Raw genomic sequence first — 14,710 nt, 5'->3', positions numbered from 1 at the left:
CATCATGTAGAAGTGAAATTAATGTCCAAAAATACTCTTTATGGGAAATAAAAGATACTTCAATTAGGGGATTACTGTATCCCAATCCAAAAGCAAACCTATGAAGGCCATTAAGAGTTCCTTCCCTAAAGAATTAAATTTCAGTCACCTATGTTCTGCTGGAGATAGAAAAGGTACTCAGTTCTCAGGGAGTGCTGTGACAGGGTAAAGAGTTTGTGGAGTCCAGTGGAATATCATGCCAGCAGAATTCTCATTGAACACTTGATGTCATGCATCATCTGACACTGGCTTTTCCATCAGGTCATTTCAGGATAAGGTACTACTGAAAAAGCATAACTGACTGGTGAACTGCTGACAAGTTTTAGGGGTTTGGCTGGCATTCCAAAGTTTATTTGAGTTAATCTCCATTCTCATTGGCCTGCAATGCTCGGTGAAAACTTGGTTTTCAGGGAACACTTTCATTACTACCTGATTGTACTGGTATCACAAACACCACAAGAAAAGTACTTGAGAGACAGGTTTTTATAGGAATAATTTTCTTCAGGTAAGAAAGAACTTCCTGTTACAAGGTACAAGGAGTATCCGGTTTTTGTTTATTTGTAACACATGGCAACTGCAGACAGCCGTATTTACCAAAGCCAGTGTCATTGGTGTGTTGGTGACTTGTTCCTGGAAATTATCTGGAATTTATACTTTCTACAGTAGGTTCCAAAGAATTCTCATTGATTGGTTAAGTAGGTAGAAGGTAGCAACAGATAAAATCAATTCAGCAACTGCACTGTGAAACTGCAGAAATTATAGTTGTAATTTTAAATTTAATAGATGATGATTGATCTGAGAGGGTGTTAGACTGAATAGAAAATACCGCATTTTACTGAATCTCAGAGCCTTAGGGCTCAAGGACCTTATAAACTATACAACGATTCTCAGATTTCCATATATTCCATCACCATTTACAATGAAAAGGTCTGTACCATCTTCTGAGGATAATGTGTATATGCTTAAATGATTTTTCTTCTGCTCTAGTAATGGTTATGGAAAACCTGTGTTCTGCTTAGACAAGTCTGTACCTGTGAGTTTGGTTGGGATTTTTTTGGGGGTGGAGTTTGATAGTACATATAAAAATAATAGCTAAGTGGGAAAAGAAGCACTGGTTTGGTCAATGGCTGAGCAAACAGAAACATCACTATTACTGGATTTTGTTAAAAGATTTGAGAACACAGTTTAATTTTGGAAGCTTAGATGAGGCCTCTAGCTGCCTCTTCAGGAGATCTTAAGTTCTGAGGCTCTCATCCCCACCGCATGAGAAAGGCCAATCCACTGCACCTACCTGTGCCAGAAGAAAAGAGAAAGGTAGCAAGAGAGTCTCCTTCCCACTGATGGATCATTTCAAGCTGGCCTAAGCTGTTTATACACTGCTAGGCCTGACTTCCTGTGTGTCAAGAGAAGAAGGAGAGCAAGGCCCTGGCCCTCTGACAGGTGAAACAAAAATTTATAGAGAGAGTGGAAAAGACCTGTTTTAAATGGATACAGGAAGTGAAAGAAGAAAGCAGGACATGACCATTTCTTCTTAAGACACAGTAACAGTACTCTCCGTTAAATGTGGTGCCAAAGATGTCAACTTTTGTCTGATCAAGTTGGAATGTACCCCTCCCACAGGGCAGTGGGAAGGACTGAAGCCCAGGCAGACATTCCCTTCTTTATGAGCAGAGATGGGAATGTGGCGAGAAGAGGGAGAAATGTTTATCTTCTACACTTCCCTTCTGACAGTGGAATCCTTTCCATAATTTGCTCCCCAAATGACAATCCTGAACTTTCTTGAATACCTCCAGAAGCTGGAAATTACTCCTGGCAGTTCAGTGTGATTTGGGATACTTGTAGGAAGTTCTTATATGGAACCCAACTTACCCCATGACTTCTACAATGTATGTGGGTGTTGTCTTTGCAACAGTAAAGAGCTGGTCCAGCTATGTAACTCATTTCTAGATATTTGAGACCGTTATCTCTCTCCACACACCCCTCCTGACCTTCAAACACCATGCCTCTCCATGAAATCTAAGAAGTAGGAAGAATTTTTATAAATATAAGGACACTTAAATCAGTTTCCTCTTGAGAGCACTTTCTGTTATATCACCTCCTGGAGGGGAAGTTCAGGTTAGAGTGCAGGAGAAGCAGCACTGATTGGCAGGACCCACAGTGGCACAGCAGGGAATGTGTAATGCCTCTTCTTTCCTCTCACTAAACAGCAGTGAAGGCTCTTGTCCCTCTCTGTGTGCCTTCTTTTGCCTCTGCTCTTAAAAGTGAAATTCTGCATAGTTGAGAGGACTGGTGCAGAGTTAAGACTCGTAGAGCCAAGAAAATAAAGAGTCAGATGTCCCAGCAGCTTTCAGTGCGTCCTGATTCTCACCACCCCCAGAGCAACCATGAAAGTAGGAGGGACCAGATGAAGACATTTAAAAATTGGTTCTGCTCCATAGTGATCCAGAGCAAGCTGGGGCTCGGCTGCTTTGAGGTGGTTTGAGAAGCTTCTCTCTGGGGTTGGGACATTAACGTGGCAGCCCTGCTTCCCTTTGAAATCACCCGGACTCACCCCCCAAAATAAAAGTGTTCCTTTTTTAAAAAAATCTATTTATCTTAACATACAATCTAATGAAACCAGATTCCATGGAAATCCAACAGAAGTATGTATTCAGCATAGCCATGGCCAACTTCTGGTCTTTAGCACGGATCTGTAATGCGGGAAGTGTGTGGGTGTTTGTGTCGGATCCGTGCCATTCATTGGGTCTAGAGTGAGATCTGTGTGAGTTAAGAATTCCATTTATCCCATACGTTACAAGGGGAGAAAGGAAGTGCACTTATGTGCAGTGTTAAGAAACAAACAAAACAAAACAAACCCCCCTACAATGTAAAGGCCTACATCTTTAAAACTGTACCAGCTGCTGGAGAGTAGATGATATACATTTGGGATCTCACATGACATGTACAATGCTTCATGGTCACTTATGTAACAACCATTTGGGTGGGGAATTACCTACTGAGGGCTTTGTATGACTATTAAAGAAATATTCATAGAAAATACCTAAGTATGATATGAAATGTAGATAAAGTAAACGTTAGCCACCTGCATATGACTTGGCAAAGCATGAGCCTTTGTAATTACCTGGTAGGAATCTAACATCTTCCAAGTTCTTTAGTAACCTTGGGAATTCATCAAGATTGTCAGGGCCTGTCACGAGGTAAGCACTGAGTGGATAAGGTTGAAAGAGCAGTAGATTGAACTTCCTTTATTTCTTTCTCATTACATCACACAAATGTCTGTGTTCCTGGCCAAATACATTAAGAAAAAAAATAAAAAGGAAATTCTAAATAATGATTGATAAAATGCCAAGCAACTTCAGAACTTTGTTGACATTTGCTCTCTTGAATTGTATCCTAATGCCTATATAAGATACAACTCTAAAGTAAGTAACTTAAAATACCAGTAAAAATATGCATTATTTTCACTGGCGCAGTCATTATGGAATGATAGCATTTAACCCAATAATTCCAAAATTATTCAAAACCATTACCATATTCTCTGCAAGTATCTACAGTTCCATGCACATTGCTTTGAATGTCAGTGTCACTGGGCCTTACTGTTTGGCACATGCATGTCCTCTAGCATCCTCATTATAGAGAAACTTGATCTATAAAGTTCAAGTGATTTGTCCAAAGTCACAGAAAGCTGGGACCAGAATCAAGATCTGTTTTCCAGGATAATATTTTTGCCACAACATCCTTCTGCCTTTTTCCTTCGTGGGTGGACTTAATTTTTGGCAAAAAAAAAAAAGCGCATAAGTTATTCAAAGCCAAGTCTAGTGAATAAGATGGATGATCAGCTCAGTTCAATGCGGCAAACATTCATTGGGCACCGACTATATACAAGGCATTCTGACAAGTGCTGCATGGCATACAAGAGATTTTACGGTATTGAGCATGACCTTAAATTAACTGTAATAGATATTGGGAAAATGAACTGTGATTACAGTATAATTGAGAGCAGTTTCCTTGAGTTCCTGATTCTGTATAATATCCCTTCAATCAATAGGTTTGGATTTTATAAAACCAACAGAGAAAGCACCTACTTTAGTTAAGTACCTATTTGTTGTGCCCTTCTTTCAAATTCACCATGACAGGATTAGAATGAACAAAATTATTAGCCTATGAAAAGCATTATGAGTCTTTAAAATGAAAATGGGACCCAGCATTTTAGGTAAGAATACAATTATTATTTTCTGTAAAACCTGTTAGAATTTTTAGAATATTTATGTACTGCCAAGTTGCTACGTGGATACCTTTGGGGAAACGAAATCAACACATCCAATCTGTGGTGACAGACCTTTAATCAATCCTGTGCTTTCCTAGAGTCTTTCAAATATGGCCAGCTCTTAAACCTACTGCTTTTTAAAATCCCAAAACAAAGATAATACTTTGTGAATCTACTCTGTTTCAATTAATTTATATTATGATGACATAACGGCCTAGAAACAAAGTACATTGCCTACACCTTTTCCTGTGGTTTATGTAACAGAATAAATGTCTTTTCACAAGAATATATAACTACTGACCTATCATCAATAGAGATTTGAGTTAGTTTTCCAGTAATAATGTCATTTGGGAGATTAACAGTTATTAAACATACATTCGATGTCTGGTGCATTTTATAAATATTAATTGCATCATTTACACATTTAATCCTCATAATAACTTCCTCAAGTAAGTGTTAGTAAGGAATCTGAGGCTCAGAGAGGCTAAATAAATTACCTAACTTCACAGAGTAAGAAAGTAGCTATACTGAGATTCAAGTTCAGATTTGTGGGTTGCTAAGCTGTCTTCTTCTTGCTGCATTATCTGTCCATGCTTCTTGAAATCAGAGTGCTACGTCACGTTTCCCTTTTATAATCAACGGTATAAACTGCAAGGTGTCTGGCCTTGGGGGAAGAGAAAGTTGAGAATAAATGGCGGAGAAAGAAACGGTAACTAGCGTTCTAGGAACTTCCAAATCCAGTCCTTGGCCTCCCACACTTCCCTGAAAGAACCCTGAAGGATAGGTATTCATAGAAAAACATGTCTGGCAAACATTAGCACTTTATTAATATCTGTGTCTTTGACCACACAGTTTGGTGCATTTTCTTTGGGATCTAAGCTGGGTCTTATGAGGAACCTCTATAGACTCTTGCTTAGGCCAGAAGCCATCCAAGTTGTCTCCTTTTTCCTCTGCCTCTTTCTGTTTTCCACTTGGTTTCTGAGGGGAAATGAAGTGGAGAAGAGGCCACTTATTCTTCAATTAGGACAGGGCCTGATTCTACTTTACCATGTAGGGATGAAGCAAATATAAAGAGATAAGTGTTTGTGTTCTTTCTGACAGAACAAGTCTTAGAGCCCTGTACTCCCCAGTCTTCAACTTCTGGCACACTCAGATTGTGATTCTATCCAATCTGGTGAAAATTATTAACCCAGAGACCAAAAAATGTTCTTTCTTGTCTTTCAATACATCCATAGTGAGTGGATTAAGGATAGTAGAAATGGGAATGGGCTAGGACAGGGTCTATAGGCTTCTCTTAGCTATTGGGGAGAATTATGCATTGATTTGAAAAACATCCAGCTCACAATGCTGTCTTAATTCACACACTACCCTAATCTTCTGAGTTAACCAGCCTATATCTACCTTAAAGTTAGGTGAAATCATTTCAGAGGAGACATGGATAAAATACATGCACAAGAATCACATTTGACCATATCCTTTATACACTGTGGTAGAAATGACTTGACATGTAACCTGAGATTAAATATCTTTAAAGAAGAGGATAACTCACAAAACACCTGAAACAAATATTTTCTAAATTTGTGGCTACAGAATAAAATAATTATAATGGTTTTCTTTTTTTCCCAAACTTATCACTAAGTTTGTGCCAAAATTCCAAACACATATCAAATCAAACTGATGAGCCCATAATGTTAGTTTCCGATCTATATTGTGTAAACAGGGCTTTATATGCATGTGGTTCTATGAAGTGAGGCCCATCTTTTCCATGTATGAGGATGGAGCTTTATCTATCGTCCCAGTCAGAATAAACAAATAAGAGTTTTAAGGATGTCTTTATTTGAGATAATTCTGGGATAAAACACCTATTTGAGCCCCAACAAATAAATATAACTATTTTATCACCACATATGTAGTTTTCCTGCTCCTTATATTTTATTTCCTATTGGTGTAATATTCAAGACTGTGTTTAATATTTTTATTTTGTAAAATCTAAGTGTGGCAAATGCTATTACTTTACTGTCCAAAAGCTATAGTCTTTTCTTGGCTAACAAAATCCCAATTTTTTAGGTAGGCTAAGTACCAGCTTTAGGAAATGAATTATAATTAGACAAATTTGGATGATTCTTTCTACTTTATCAGATACTTGCTTTTCTAGCCTTTATTCTGGTGAGGGATGCCATATGACAAGTTCTAGCCAATGAGGCCCAAAGGGAGTTCTGTTATTTTTTTTCCCCTTTCTCCAATTAAAACGAATAGTAGCCTCCTTCTACCTGCTGCCTTCTTCCTCCCTACTTGAGACACTGAAATAAAGATGTGATTCATCATTCCTCGAAGTACAGTAATTATTTTGCAGTCATAGGGTACTAAGCCTAAGCTTGAAGGTCCATTCACCATAGCAGTGCAGAAACACAGGAGATGTGCTGCACCCAAAATGAAGCCACAAGTTTCCAGAATAAGAATTTGTACTATTAGTCAGATTGAAGATGTGGACAATAACAATACACTTATGTATGTCATATAGAGGAAGCTTAAGGAGCTAGGATAGAATGAATAAGGATTCCAAAATATGGTATAGGCAGATCCAGAGTTATCCAGACCAAGGTAGGCAGAAAAATTCTGTAAGGAAAGTAATCTAAGCTGAGATACCAGTGGGTGCAAAGGCAGGTTGATGAGCAAGAATATGACCTGATTGCTGAATATCTGTTATGTAGTTTAAGAGTGTCAAATGCCAAAGGGTCAATGGTGAGAGATGAGGTTAGAGAGGGATTAGTATCCTGATCCTAAAAGGACTTTTATGCCAGACTGAGGACTTTGCACTTTATTCTGATGATAGAGTGTTATTGAGGGAAGATAATATATTATATTACTACCTATTATACATTATATATTATATTCTAGAAGTTCCAGAACTTGGAGACAAAGAGATATGTTAGGATAAGGGAGAACATGAAGAATATAATGGATTTTTAATCCTTTCACAAAATGTGCAGATTTTATTGACTATGCCTTATTCAGAGCTAGTGATGTCCTAGGAAAATGTCCTTCTGCTATCAATGGGAAGCTTTTATACATAAAGACTAGGGGATCACATGTCTGGGTATGAAACCCAAAAGACAGATTCTTAAGCTACAGCATCCACATAAGTTGGTAGCAGAGCTTTTCTAAGGAATGGCACTTCCCTCTAAATGTAGGCAAGTTTCCAGGCATCTAACAAGGAGACTTTTCTGGGTCCATTTTGGCACTGACTCTGTGTTCTCAGGGGCCACTGATAAGCAGGAATAGTGTAACCACAAGAATGCTCTCCGATAACAGTAAAGTAGGCTGCTGCATTCCTGTGCCAAAGCTATGTGCCCCCATCTACTGCCAGGCTGAAGAAAGAGACAAATTGGTCAAATCTGGTCTTACCTATTTGGGCTGGCAGCTATCAGGAAATGAGTAGCAGTATATGTGTATGTGTGAACGAGCAAGAGAGAGAGAGAGAGAGAGGGTGCACATGAGAGCTTAGGCATAAATCCTGGCCATGTATGTGGTGCTACAGTGCCTTGCTTCTCTGCTCTCAGGGGAATACCACTTGACTGGTTGATGACTCCTGCATCAGAGGTGGACCTGCCAGAAGCTTGCCTTTGCCTTGACTCTAGCAACCTGAAAGAGCAACGGCCAAGCTGCTTACAGTGCCTCTGCCCACTGCATCTTCCTTCCTACCACATCTCTAAAACCAAACTACTCATGATGAACACAGACTTGCTTTGTACATGCTGTCCACTTTTCCTGGGATCTCTATCCTTCTTTATCTGCTTGGGAGAATTCCATTTATCCTTCAAAACAGTTCGTGAGTCACTTTGTCTAGGAAGAAGATTCTCTTTTCTCCCAATACCACATCTGAATGATCACTGTGTCCCCCTTAGGTTCCTTTTATCCCTTAAACAGTGTCCTTTAATCCCTATATATACATATACACATACATGTATATATAGGGATTGTGGTAAAGAATAAATAACATAATTGTGATAAAGAATACATAACATAAAATTTACCATCTTGAACATTTATAGTATACAACTTAGTAGTGTTAAGTACATTCACATTGTTGAACAACAAATCTTCAGAAATTTTCATCTTGCAAATCTGATATTTTACACCCATTAATCACCTTTCATTTCTCCCTCCTCCCAGCCCTCACAACCACCATTCTACTGTTTGTTTCTATGAATTTGACTACTTTGATGGATCATATTAAGTGGAATCATACAGTATTTTTTGTGTTACTAGCTTGTTACTTAACATAATGTCTTCAAGGCTCATTGATGATATAGCATATGAAAGGATTTCCTTCCTTTTCAAGGCCAAATAATATACCATTGTATGTATACATCACATTTAATTTATCCATTCATTCATTGATAGACATCTGGGTTGCTTCTATCCCTTGACTATTGTGAGTAATGCTACTATGAACATGGGTATACAAATATCTTTTTGAGACCCTGCTTTCAATTCTTTTGGACATTAACCCAGAAATGAATTTGCTCAATCATATGGTAATTACATTTTTAAGTTTGTGATGAACCATCATATTGTTTTCCATAGAAGTTGCACCTTTTTACATTCCTACAAACAGTGAACAAGTGTTCCAACTTTTACACATCCTCACCAACACTTGTTATTTTCTGTTTTTCTTTTTAATTTTAGCCATCCTAATGAGGGTAATATCTTTGTTTTGCTTGCATTTCTCCGATAGTTATATTGAGCATCTTTTCATAGCTTGTTGGCCATTTTTATATCATCGTTGGAGAAATGTCTATTCAAGTCTCTTGCCCATTTTTAAATTGAGTTTTTGTTGTTGTTGTTGCTGATGATTCGTAAAAGTTCTTTATATAATCTGGATAACAACTCATCAGATTTACAATTTGCAAATATTTTCTCACATTTCATAGATTGCCTACTTCTATTGTTGTTTGTGTTCTTTGATGCATAGAAGTTTAAATTTTGATGTAGACCCATTTGTCTATTTTTTTATTTTGTTGTCTGTGCTTTTGGTAACACATCTAAGAGATCACTGCTAAATTCAATGTCATGAAGCTTTTCCTCTGTTTTCTTCTAGGAGTAGTTTTTATAGTTTTAGATCCTATGTTTAGGTCATTAACTCATTTGGAGTTATTTTCTGTATACAGAGTAAAGTAAGGGTCCAATTTCATTCTTTGCCATGTGGATATCCAGTTTTCCTAACAAGAAAATTTATTTGTTGAATATATTGTCCTTTCCCATTGAGTAGTCTTTGAAAAGATCATTTGACCATATATATGAGGGTTTATTTCTGAGATTTCTATTCTATTCCATTGGTCTATATGTCTATGTTTATGCCAGTACCACACAGTTTTGATTATTGTAGTTTTGTAATATGCTTTGAAATCAGGAAGTGAGAAATCTCAAATTTTGTTCTTTTTTTTTTTTTTTAACATCGTTTGGCTATTTGGGGACCTTTGAGATTACATAGGAATTTTAAGATGGATTTTTCTATTTCTGCAAGAAATGTCAGGGGGTATAGTTAAGGATTGCATTGAATATGTAATTGCTTTGGGTAGTGTAACGGACTGAATTGTGCCTCCCCAAAATTCATACATTGAAGTCCTACTACATTTGGAGTAAGGGCTTAAAAGAGATAATTAAGGTTAAATGAGGTCATAAGTATGGAGCCCAAATCCCATAGGACTAGTGTCCTTATAAGAATAGGAAAAGAGAATAGGGATGCATGTGTACAGAAGAAATGTAATTTGAGGACAGACACAGCAAATAGACGACCATCTGCAAGCCAAGGAGAGAGGCCTCAGCAGAAACCAAACCTGCCCACATCTTGATCTTGAGGTTCTAGTCTCCAGAACTGTGACAAAATTAATTTTTTGTTGCTTAAGTCACCCAGTCTGTGGTATTTTATAATGGTAGCCTACTAGACGAAGACAGGTAGTATTGAAATATTGACAATATTGGGGGGCCTGGGTGGCTCAGTCGGTTAAGCGTCCGGCTTCAGCTCAGGTCACGATCTCGCGGTCAGTGAGTTTGAGCCCCGCGTCGGGCTCTGGGCTGATGGCTCAGAGCCTGGAGCCTGCTTCCGATTCTGTGTCTCCCTCTCTCTCTCTGCCCCTCCCCCATTCATGCTCTGTCTCTCTCTGTCTCAAAAATAAATAAACGTTAAAAAAAAAAAGAAATATTGACAATATTAAGTCTTCTAATCTATGAACAAGGTATAGCTTTCCATTTATGTGTGTCTTCTTTAATTTCTTTCAACAATGCTTTGTAGTTTTCAGTGTAAAAGTTTTTGACTCCTTGGTTAAGTTTAATCCAAAGTATTTCATTTTTTTATGCTGTTGTAAAGGAATTATTTTATTAATTTCCTATTAGGATTGTTCATTGTTAGCATAAAGAATACAACTGAATTTTGAGTGTTCATTTTGTATCCTGCAACTTTGTTAAATTTATTTATTATTTCTAAGGGTTTTTTTTTCTGGTAGAATCTTTATGGTTTTTAAGATCATGTCATCTGTGAACACAGCTAATTTCACTTCTTCCTTTCAATATGGATTATTTTATTTATTTATTTTTTCTAATTGCTCTGGCAAAGACTTCCTATATGTGTAGGATAGAAGTGGTGAGAGCAGGCATTATTTATGGCTTTGTAAGTCTCTCTCTTGCACTAGACTAGACCGAAAAGTCTTGAAAGTAGGGATGAGTCTTATTTATGCCTATATCTTCAGTGCCTGGCATTGACTAATATATATTTAATTTATTTCCTTAGAGAAAATAAAAGATAAATAAATTTTTGCAGAAAATAAAAAGTTATTTTGGGATTGCCTGATAAATATCTTTGGAGTAATATTAGGAATATAATTATAATAACTGGTAAACATTTCTGTTAAAAATATACAGTTCATTGTAGCTCACTCAGATTTAACATCAACAGTGACAGCATCCTGATAGAATGTACCCTAGATATAATGTGGTGAGAATGATTCTTTACCTCTCTGGTCTTCCTCCCCAAATCCCAGCCTAGTCATGAGAAAAACCCAGATAAATTCCAATTGAGGGGTCATGCTACAAAATACCTGACCATTGCTCCCCTCAAAAATGTCAAGATCATCAAAATCAAAAAAGGTCTGAGAAACTATTACAGCTAAGAAGAGTCTAAAGAGACATGACAACAAACTATAATGAGATCCTAGAATAGAAAAAGAACATTAAGAAAAACCTGACGAAATCAGAATGAAGTATGGATTTTATGTATTAATATTGATCCATTAATTGTAATAAATATGCCATATGAATATACGATGTTGATAATAAGGGAAACGGGGTGTACGATATATGAGAAATCTACCACCTTCACAAATTTTCTGTAAATCCTAAACTATTCTAAAAAAGAATCTGTTGAGAGGGTACTTCTCATGCTGTGGTCTTACCTCAATAAAAATTTTAAAAGGGGGGTTTTAAGTATTGGCATGAGCTACTGGGACACAAGATTAGAAGAAAATGAATATAGAAGATTCTAAACAAAGATTTTGGAAAAATGGATTTCAACCATTATTCTCACAGGCTCATTTCCATACTTTTTCTCTCTCCTCTTTATCCTCCCACTCCTCCTCTTCTTCCCTTCCTCCCTCCCTCCCTCCCTTCCTCACATACACAGATATACACACACGCCCAAACCCTCAAAACTGAGTATCCATATTTATCTATACGAAAGTGTGTGGAAGGAGAGAACATCATTGACATGCAAGGACAAAACACACACACACACACACACACACACACACACACACACACACACATGTGCACACACACAAAACCCTCAAAAACAAACAAAAAATAATTGAGAAAGAGAGTAAAGAACAGGGAGGGGTGAGGTCAGCTAAATAGATTGTGAAGATGCCAATTAATCTTTCCTGAAGCAGGAATGAACAGAGATATTTAGGTTAGGATATTAGCCTGATTCAAGCTACTTTTTGGAAATTCAAAAAGTACACATTTATATTTGTATAAGATCTTTCAGAGCGGCACAGGGCAAAAGACATTTCCTTTGGCCTGGTGATTCCACTGTAATATAAGCATGATGAAATAAGACATCGTTCTTGTCTACTGTTGTAAACCCATTACTTGAAACAATCCTGACATATAGTCAGCACTCAAAAAATGTTTACTCACCAATGAACTTCTGTGTGACACTGTGCAGATGGCAAGGAGCTCCATGTACATTATCATATTCATCCCTCTTGAGAACTGTATTGAAGATTCTCAAAGTCATAGAGCTAGTAATGGGCGGAACCAGAGCTTGAACCCAGCTCTGAATGTAAATTTCATGTTCTTTCAGGGCTGACCTCTTTTGTGCCCTAGTGCTTTATAAGTAATAGGTATTCTACAAGTATTTGTTAAAATTAATACCTTCCTTGCACAAATGTTATTTCTGACCATTAACTAGATAATTTGTTCTAGTCTTTGTCTGTCAATCCAGGGCAGCAAGTGTTTGTAGCTCCAATATTTATAAGCATTTGCTCCTAACTGTAGATGTAGGTTTCAGTGAAAGGCAACAATGAGCCTAATTAACAATTTTTGCCATGGGTATATTTTCATCTGAAGCTATTTATTTTTTAAAACTACCATACTGAGCCACTGCTTTGTTATATATAGGACTTAATATACATAATATGTACAACATAATATGTTGCCTATATATAATATATATGCCTAATACATATATGAATGTGTGTATATATTTCTGTATCTAGTCTTCTGTGTCTGACTTTGCAGGACTGGTGGGCTGGGATCCCTTCAGGAGATACTGTAACAATGCAGGCCTGCTTCAGTCTCCATGGACAGAAGTGAGTAGGGGACGCTTGCCAATGGCTCTGGTGATCCAAAGACTGTAGCTCTGGAAACCATGCATGTCCTTGGCATGAACCTTGCAGTTTCCATAGAGAGCATCAGGAACAGCCTGTGTCAAGGTGCCTGAAAGAGGGAGTTGGAATACCTGAATAGGAGCAGACATATTCCTGGATACTCAGGAGAAACCATCATGAAATGCCTAGAAATAACTGGAAGATACGTTTAGTAAGGACTGCAGTCTGACAATCATGAAGATGGGGGTAATAGCTGCTGTAGTTTGAACAGAAATGTTACTAAGACTTCACATAAGAAGGAGGCCTGGAAGTAGTCAGCTTACAAGGATAGCTATTAAACAGTGGTTAGTGTATACAAACTTGGACATTAAAATAATTACCACCAGGAAATGCCTCATAGAACAATCAGGCTTCTTTGACCCAAGGAAAATCACTTGTGGATTAACAAGTGAGTAACAGTCCTATTTGGTTTGGGTTTACTGAAAGTTAAAGGGATTGGTTTGAATGTCATCACTTACTTTTCTTAATAAATAGTTGATAACCAGTATTAACAAGAAAGTTTTGCAATAGCAAATTTCAGCTCTCAGAAATAGCAGCCATCCTCTACATACTGTTATTTAAAAATAGTGATGGTTTCTCATGGTTAGGAGTACAACAAATCTTAGCTGGCTCTAACTGTTACTCTAAAATATAGATCTTCTTTTCAGGTGGTCATGGGGTAAAATTATCTTGAATTTGTTTTCTTCCAAGAACTTACAAACCAGGCAACTGGGATTGGCTGGTGGTCAGTTACAGCCTGGGACAAGAAATTTGAGAAAAGAAGTTTTAGTGGGAGGCAGAGAACCAAAAGTTAATTAAAAACAAAAACAAAAACATACATTCAATACATTTAAGAAATTATTTCTGATCATTTTCAAATCCTCTCTGAACTAAGAGCATGATGGATGAGTTGAGCTTTAGGGAAATGAAGTAGTCTTCAAATTATAGCTTTATAAAGATTTCAGATTCTGCAATGAAATTTTAGACAATTTAAATCAAAGAGATTCAATTACCACTAAGCTAGAAGTAACAATTTTTATAATTTTCTGAATAAATGGGTTTTTTCCAAAGTCTTTGTTTTGATAAAATATTTCCTTCATGGTTCTCATTGACTTCTCCTTCTAGGCTGAGTGTTTTTAAATTAAGATCTTTGTGTCATCTTTACAGTTTCTCATGGCTTTACAGGTAGTAGGAACTTGGGGTACCATCTGCCAGTCTTTCTGTCTCATGTTGTTTGCACATGGTAGGAGCTCCATTACTAACCAAAGGCTGAGAAAGGGGCAATGTTTGCCTTGTAGATGACGAAATGCTGCTGTTATCCCCTCTCTTCTTCTCCATGTTTGATATCTATGTAACTTTGAAATACAGCAATTGAGTTTTATCTATGGGAATACCAGGATACAATGAATAAATTTCAGAATTGCTGAAGTTTAGTTTAGTTAATGAGTCATAAATCATAGCCTTAAAAATAAAGAACACT

General features: G+C 37.2%; 1 long non-coding RNA gene across 2 annotated transcripts in view; it reads left to right on the top strand.

Annotated features, from left to right (window-relative positions):
- LOC122216970 overlaps positions 1 to 14,710 on the top strand; it is a 75,834-nt gene that overhangs the window by 30,023 nt on the left and 31,101 nt on the right. For both annotated transcript variants that reach the window (XR_006201215.1, XR_006201216.1), the window contains exon 3: positions 13,103 to 13,173. This is a non-coding gene — a long non-coding RNA (uncharacterized LOC122216970). The remainder of the gene's footprint in view (positions 1 to 13,102; positions 13,174 to 14,710) is intronic.

Source organism: Panthera leo, chromosome B1 (assembly GCF_018350215.1).
Source record: "Panthera leo isolate Ple1 chromosome B1, P.leo_Ple1_pat1.1, whole genome shotgun sequence".
Classification (NCBI taxonomy): Eukaryota; Metazoa; Chordata; class Mammalia; order Carnivora; family Felidae; genus Panthera; species Panthera leo.
The sequence above is the reverse complement of the archived record's forward strand: the minus strand, read 5'-3'. Positions and strand labels throughout refer to the sequence as shown.